The following is a 9186-nucleotide window of genomic DNA, read 5'->3' on the forward strand; positions in this document are numbered from 1 at the left end:
TCACCCTTCTCTTTATGAAAACTATTTAAAGCCATATTTCTTTTCTGTGGACTGTTAAGCCCTTTTACGTTCTGGGATATTAAACGTATAATTCTTTTAGACATTAATTATTGTTTCCTTGTTCCCTGTATTTTGTGTAGTGGATGTGGCCTGGGGGGTGAGGGGGAAGAGAAAAAAAAAAAAAAAAAAACATATAACCCAACAAAAGGGACCACACTTCATATAACCAACATTTATTCATCAAAAATAGGGGAAATAAATCCAAAAACGATGGAATTCCTCCTATGGCAACCAGTTAGAAAAAATAAAATTTATGATAATTACACATTCTGTAACCCATACTCTTTTAATGTTATACTATATCATGTTATTTAATTTGTACCTAGATTTAATACCTACTTTATTATTATAGTTATTCACTCCTCCCTCAGCCCCTATTATATATCACGTAGCACAACAACAACACAAAAAAAAAAAAAAAAAAAATATTTAAGGAACACATCCATTGTGATATGTGATATACCTTGTAATAATATGTGGATTCTTATCCATAGCAACCATTGTGAAAAAAAAAAAAAAAAAAAAAAAAAAAGGGCCTTGTACATACTCTTATAAATACCCTTAGTGAGTTATACCTTTTAATAATCACTATACCTATTACATAATTCTATGTGACTCCTTAACCATATTACTCGCCCATTATGCGAGGTAAAAACAAAACCTTTAAAATAACAAGTGTAATATCAAGTGACAAAAAAAAAAAAAAAAAAAAAAAAAGGGGGGCCCTGTGCTTACTCTTATAGATGCCCTTAGTGAGTTATACCTTTTCTTATATAATACTATGTGACTCCTTAAAAAAAAAAAAAAAAAAAGGGGGGGGGGGGGAACAGCCCCCCGAAAAATTGTCAACCATTGTGATAAAAAACAAAACAAAAAAAAAAACAAAAAAAAACAACCTTTATAATATTATGTGACTTCATAAAAAGCCTTTGTAAAAAAAAAAAAAAAAAAAAAAAAAAAGGGGGGGGGGAGACCCCCCATTTTTGTCAACCATTGTGGTATGAGAAAAAAAATAAAAAAAAATTGAATATCTAGGGGGGGGGGGGAAATCCCCCCCCTCTTTAACAACATTTGTGCTGTGTTAAAAATAACATTGTAAAATCATAGGATTCTTTGATAAGACCTAAAACCTTGTGCTTATCTTTGTATATACCCTAGGGGGATTATAATTTACTTGTACACAAAAAAAAGGTTATTCGGGTATTAGTAAACAGTTAATGTTCTCTTGGGAAACTGCCTTCTCTAGTTGTTTTTTTCCTCCAGGAACTTTGGTCCATTGTTGAGTTACTGTCCCATAAAGAGCAGATTTATTTTGTGAGGAATTCTCTCTCCCATTCTCTCGGCCCTTTATTATATTGCTTTCCGGGGTATTAATCTCCAGTGTATCGCAGAAAGTTTTAAGCTCCTCCAAAGTATGTAAAGTGGCCGTCTTGCCATTTGATGTGGCTTTTAATTCAAAAGGAAAACCCCACCTATAGGGGATTTTCATTTGATTTAGATGCGATGTTAAAAATCTAAGTTCTCTTCTTTTTTGTAAAGTCCTTGGGCAGAGATCTGTAAATATCTGGATTGATTGTCCTTCATACTTAATACTATGTTGTTTTCTTGCGGCTTGTAAAATAGCTTCCTTATCTTTATAGTGAGCCATTTTAATTATTACATCTCTAGGGGAATCACTGCTAGTTACTCTAGGTTTTATTGCTCTATGGCAACGCTCTAGGGTCTTTGCGGTATATGTTTCGTCCCCTGTCAGTGTAGAGAAAAATTGTAACAAATATTGCTCCAGATTTATATATGAGACACTCTCTGGTATCCCTCTAATTCTTAGGTTTGATCTCCTCTGCTTGTTCTCCAGGTCTTCCACTTGATTTTGTAAAAGAGTTATAGCCTTTCCTTGCTGTTTACATTGCTGGGATAAAGATTCAAAGGAGCTTGTGGCTAATTCTTTTTCTTCTTCTAATTGGGCCACCCTGTTCCCTATCTCCACAATTTCTTTTTTAATCATGGTAAATTCATTTTTTATGCAGGTTTTAACCTGACTAATTTTTTCTAGAAGGGTTTGTATATCCTCTTTGGTAGGTAGTAACTTTAAATCTGCTTTTGTTATTGGGGATGATTTAGGGTCAGGTGTATTACAAGCTTGTCTGTGAGGTGACATGGTTTCTGGCGATTGACTCAGTAGAGAGGATTCTGCTGATTTAAAATAGGCGTCTACCTTTGGGGCATTAGATATATTATTTTTAATCCCTTTATCTTGTTTAGTCTGTTTTCTGGAGGCCATCTTTACTTTTTTCTCTTTTCACTCCCCTTCTTTTCCACCTTTCTTCCTTCCCTTTTTCCTTCCTTTTTATTCTAGCTATAGGGGACCTTACATAGGGTAACAGTTCTTAAGGTTTTACTCTATCTCTTATATTCTCCACTTATATCCTCCTACCAGAGTTTTTGCCGGTTTTTAGCTTTAATATTACCCCTTCTTGTGTCTTTTTTTTTTTTTTTCAAGGCCCCTTTTTATAACAGACTAATATGCTGTCCAGTTTGTAGTTGCTTGTAGGGTTATCACATTTTAATTTTTCTTTACACAGTCATTTCTACGCCTCTTTATGCTTATTTAACAAATCCCCAACTTTAAACAGAAAGAGAGAAAAAAGGGAACAAAAAAAAAAAGTCTACCTTTATATCCAGTGGACCTGCAGAGGTTACTTTACCCCAATATGGTCACCTTGTCTCTTTTCCCCGTTAAGAGTTCCGCTGTTATCCGTGGCCTCTCCCTTGATCCACTGCAGCTTTAGTCCTACTTGGCCTTTTTGTTGTAGAAATTGGCCAACGTTAGGGATCTGATTATAGGTAATCCTCTGTGCTGTGCTGATAATATTGACTGTCTTTCTTACTCCGGACTGTGCCCCGATAATCCTCTCCTCTGCCTGCAGCGGCTCCCTTGTTTCTAAGCTCTGCAGTTACAGTCCGGTGTTTGTAATAGAAATGATGTCGATAATTGCAGTATCTCTCTTGTCGCCTACCCGTTTTATGGGCAGCTACTCTGGGTCATCTATATCCCTTCTGGGTCGGATTCTCTGCAGCCTGATCCTGGTGCGGTCTTTCCCTGGGTTAACATTGGCGGCCGCCATTCATTGTGTATAGCAGTTATACTCAGTCCTCACTTGAGCCAATTATATCTTGACGGCTTGCCCAACCTTTTACCCAGCGCAGGTAAAGTTGCTATGTAATTACCGCAACACCGCTACTCGGAGCCCAGCAGCCCCCTACCAAGCTCCTCCAGACTAGGCTCTTCCTCCGACTGCAGCACTACCCTCTGCATCCACGTATACGCCCCGATCGAACATGGGTCCCGGCCTCACCTCCACTTTCATCAGCTGTTAGAAAGGTGTGTTTTGTTACCGCTCCAGGTGAGGGTGGGCTGCTCCACATATGTTTGTCCCCGCTGGCTTTATGTTCCTTTTAACTTTGCGGTATCCACGCTTTAGACTGACTCAGTGCAGAGAACACGTAGCATTGCCGAATTTTTATCGGTACTTTAGCATAGGCATGGGTTGCTTTGTTGGTTGCCTATAGGAGGTCGGTTAAGCTAGAGCTTCAGCGTTGTGCGGCCATTCTCTACCTCGGCCGGCTCCGCCCCTATGCCAGTCTCCTGCCTCTGGCCAGTAGCAACTCTTCACACCTAGAAAAATATTTTAACTGCACATACCTTATTACAGGAAAACCTGCACGCTATTCCCCCTCTGAAGTTACCTCACTCCTCAGAATATGTGAGAACAGCAAAGGATCTTAGTTACTTCTGCTAAGATCATAGAAAACGCAGGCAGATTCTTCTTCTAAATACTGCCTGAGATAAACAGTACACTACGGTACCATTTAAAAATAACAAACTTTTGATTGAAGAAATAAATTAAGTATAAAACACCACAGTCCTCTTACGACCTCCATCTTAGTTGAGAGTTGCAAGAGAATGACTGGGTATGGCAGTGAGGGGAGGAGCTATATAGCAGCTCTGCTGTGGGTGATCCTCTTGCAACTTCCTGTTGGGAAGGAGAATATCCCACAAGTAATGGATGATCCGTGGACTGGATACACTTAACAAGAGAAATAAGGACAGACTTTTGGGACTTAGACTGCTACCTGTCATCAAAATCTGTTTTAGTAAAGCTGGTAAGGGTATCTAGACCAGTTCCGACCAAGTTATGGTAACTGAAAACCCTACACCATTGATGGCGAACCTTGGCACTCCAGATGTTCCAGAACTACATTTCCCATGATACTTAGGCATTTTGAAGTCCAGTTGAGCATCATGGGAAATGTAGGTCGGGAACATCTGGAGTGCCCAATTTCACCATCACTGCCCTACACCCATGGGCATCTGTAGAAAATGTTCAGAAAATAAATAAAAAATATGCCCCAACAAAAAGGTTAATTTAGATAGATGCTAACGTATATGTTATTGGATATAAAGAGCAAAATTCCAGGGTGGGAGGGGATCATTTGCCCCATTCCCCCCCCCCCTTTCCAGACACCACTGTATATACAGTAATATTAAAATGTCTGGCATATGTAAATATGGCCTACAATACAAGTCAGGAGATCAATTTCTCACAGAGATTTCTTCAGCATATAGTGCTTCCACTGTAGCAAGGGATTCTGGGTAAACTATAACTATAAATTATATCCAATTTATTCCAAATGCAACAGAAACTGATAACAAATATGAAAAGACGCTTAATGTGATGCATTATATATCTATATTATGTTCCAGACATTTAATAAACTAATAAATACTCACAGGATATATTTGTCTGTTTATTGCACTTCAAATCAAGTTGTCTTACATATTTCTGTCAATTATTAAAATAGATTTCAACAGTTGTAGTTATATTAAAAGATAAGAAGGTCAGAAAAAGAGAACAAAACAATCGGGATACACAATATTGCAGCTATATCACAATATAGATATAAAAACGGATAAAGGATTATAGGCAATTTAACGGCAGTCAAATAAAGAGTTTAGTTTCTAATCTCCTTACACTGCAAGGTAAATTGCAGTAATTCTGTGACACAAATGTGAAAGGATCTTACAGGAAAATAAGGTTAAACAGGTTCTGTTAGGATAAGATTAACATTTGTTACCTCAATGTAAACAAACACACAGTTTCGGTTATATCAGTGCGTAGAAATGCTATATAAAGTCAATATATGTGTATGTACCGTGTTTGTATTGTGCTATGGAAGTTATTGGAACTAGATTGTAGTGATGGTCATCAAGAATAGAGCTAAAGAAAAAAAAAAAAACTATTTTTTTTATAGGCAGGAATCGTGCTCTTGAATTTAGTCAGGGAGTTTGTGTTTTTTGAGGTAAAACAAAGCTATGGAGACCAGCAGCTCCCTCTACAGACACGTTAGGAATATGTTCTAGTTTACAGCATCAGAATAGACATAAAGCGCAGTACGTAAATGCACTAATGCAGTGTTATCCAAACATCCCCCCCCAAGACCCAGTGCCATGATACCACATACCTTTGTGGCCCTATTTTTATGCTTGGTCTGAAAATTTCAGAAGTAATATACAACAAGGTAGATGCAATTATTGGCAAAGTGACTAAATTATGTGCAGATTCCTGATTGTAGTCAAACTTGTAAGTGTTGTAAAAGGTAATAACACACTCTCGTACAACACACACACACATTCTCATACAACACACACACACATTCTCATACAACACACACACGTTCATACAACACACACACTCTCATACAACACACACACACATTCTCATACAACACACACACGTTCATACAACACACACACGTTCATACAACACACACACTCTCATACAACACACACACTCTCATACAACACACACACTCTCATACAACACACACACACACTCATACACACTCTCGTACAACACACACACACATTCTCATACAACACACACACACATTCTCATACAACACACACACGTTCATACAACACACACACTCTCATACAACACACACACACACTCATACACACTCTCGTACAACACACACACACATTCTCATACAACACACACACACATTCTCATACAACACACACACGTTCATACAACACACACACTCTCATACAACACACACACACACTCATACACACTCTCGTACAACACACACACACATTCTCGTACAACACATACACACGTTCATACAACACACACACTCTCATACAACACACACACACACTCATACACACTCTCGTACAACACACACACACATTCTCATACAACACACACACACATTCTCATACAACACACACACACATTCTCATACAACACACACACGTTCATACAACACACACACTCTCATACAACACACACACACACTCATACACACTCTCGTACAACACACACACACATTCTCATACAACACACACACACTCGTACAACACATACACACGTTCATACAACACACACACTCTCATACAACACACACACACACATTTTCATACAACACACACTCTCATACAACACACACACACACATTCTCATACAAAACACACACTCTCATACAACACCACACACTCTCATACAACACCACACACTCTCATACAACACACACACACACACTCATACACACTCTCGTACAACACACACAAACATTCTCATACAACACACACACACATTCTCATACAACACACACACGTTCATACAACACACACACTCTCATACAACACACACACACACTCATACACACTCTCGTACAACACACACACACATTCTCGTACAACACATACACACGTTCATACAACACACACACTCTCATACAACACACACACACACTCATACACACTCTCGTACAACACACACACACATTCTCATACAACACACACACACATTCTCATACAACACACACACGTTCATACAACACACACACTCTCATACAACACACACACACACTCATACACACTCTCGTACAACACACACACACATTCTCATACAACACACACACACTCGTACAACACATACACACGTTCATACAACACACACACTCTCATACAACACACACACACACATTTTCATACAACACACACTCTCATACAACACACACACACACATTCTCATACAAAACACACACTCTCATACAACACCACACACTCTCATACAACACCACACACTCTCATACAACACACACACACATTCTCATACAACACACACACACACTGTCATACAACACCACACACTCTCATACAACACCACACACTCTCATACAACACCACACACTCTCATACAACACACACACTCTCATACAACACACACACTCTCATACAACACACACACTCTCATACAACACACACACTCTCATACAACACACACTCTCATACAACACACACACTCTCATACAACACACACACATTCTCATACAACACACACTCTCATACAACACACACACTCTCATACAACACACACACTCTCATACAACACACACACTCTCATACAACACACACACTCTCATACAACACACACTCTCATACAATATTTAGATATGCTTTTAAACAAAGGATATCGAGAGACTTAAGCACATTGGATAATATAAGTAAATTAGAAAGTTGTTTAAAATTGCACGCTCTTTTTAAATTATGAAAGAAAAAATTTGGGTTTTGTGTCCCTTTGAGTGCTAAGCACTTTCCCACCTGGGTGCTAAGCTGTTCAAAGGTTTCTATTATTTATTTATTTTTAACTTTTTTTGTTCTTTTTCCAGATCCCCAAGACTTACACTGTTGGAAAGGTTAAGTAATTACCTTTCTAACGGTGGGTCTTGGGGGTCTGTAGCTGCTTAGATGCCTGAGATACAGGCTTCTAAGCAGCATGCCCCCTTTTCCTGTACTTAACATTGTTAAGTTTAAATAAAGTTGCTCTGTGACATCATCTCGTCATTACGCGTGACGTCACCGTGCATACCGTGAAGCCCCGGCGATGCCTGTCACTATACAGGCCCGATTGCCAGGGTAGGAACGGGTGGGAGCCCCCAGATCTCCCTCAAGGTTGGAAAAGTGCTAGCGACGGGCTTGGAAACTCTGCAACGGCTCAGAGCCGTCGTTAGCACTGAAATTAACTTTAAAAGGACAACAATGTTGAAATAAAACTTTAGTGGATCAGATAGTGGGCAATTTTAAACTTTCCAATTGACTTCTACAGGTACTAATCCCCAAATCCGGAATTCCAAGAATGATTTATTAATATTTTTTGTTAAATAAAATTATTAAAACTTACTATTTTCCCCTGCCAGTAAGTCACAATCTTCTCTGCCTACGTCTTTGGTTTGGCTTTTGTGATCTAAAATGCAAATAATAGCCTATATTTATTTAAAACAACTATTACCTTTCTAATTACGATACTGTACTATATCTTTCTGACGGTGCTATATATACAAATCTATCAGTGACATAAAACTACCTTTAGGTTGCATGTATAAGCTGCATTATGACATGTAAACAATATCCCATCCTTTCGCCAAGCCGTCCCAATTTACTGATGAAATATACAAAGATTCCAAAATCCAAACTTTTTCCAGCCCAAAGCAGTTTGTATACAGGGTTTAGCTTGGTTCTCTTGGTAATCCTTTGTTTAACCCTTTGACGACCTTAGGACGTTCTATGCCATCCTAAAAGCACTGGGTTTAAAGGGACAGTGTACACCAATTGTCATATAACTGGATGTAATAGACACTACTATAAATAATGCGCACAGATACTGATATAAAAATCCAATATAAAACCTTTTAAAAGCTTACTTAGAAGCTACCAGTTTAGCACTGTTGATGAGGTTAGGCTAGGACACCCACTGAAATGGGCTGAGAAAGCAGGAATAGCAGACCCTCCCTTGCATATGAGAAGACCCATTACACAAACAGGAGTCTGTAGACATCAGTATGCATCTAAAACTTTGGGGCTTGGTTAGGAGTCTGAAAATCAGCATAATGTTATTTAAAAAAAAAAAGAGGAAAACTATAGATTGTTACAAAAACACTCCTGGATGGGCTATATAAATAGATCATCTACAAAACATTTATGCAAAGAAAAATCTAGTGTACAATATCCCTTAAATGCTCTTAGGACGGCAAGGAACATCCTAACTTTTGCAGTGT

The sequence above is a fragment of the Bombina bombina genome, chromosome 12 (genome assembly GCF_027579735.1).
Source record: "Bombina bombina isolate aBomBom1 chromosome 12, aBomBom1.pri, whole genome shotgun sequence".
Taxonomy (NCBI): Eukaryota; Metazoa; Chordata; class Amphibia; order Anura; family Bombinatoridae; genus Bombina; species Bombina bombina.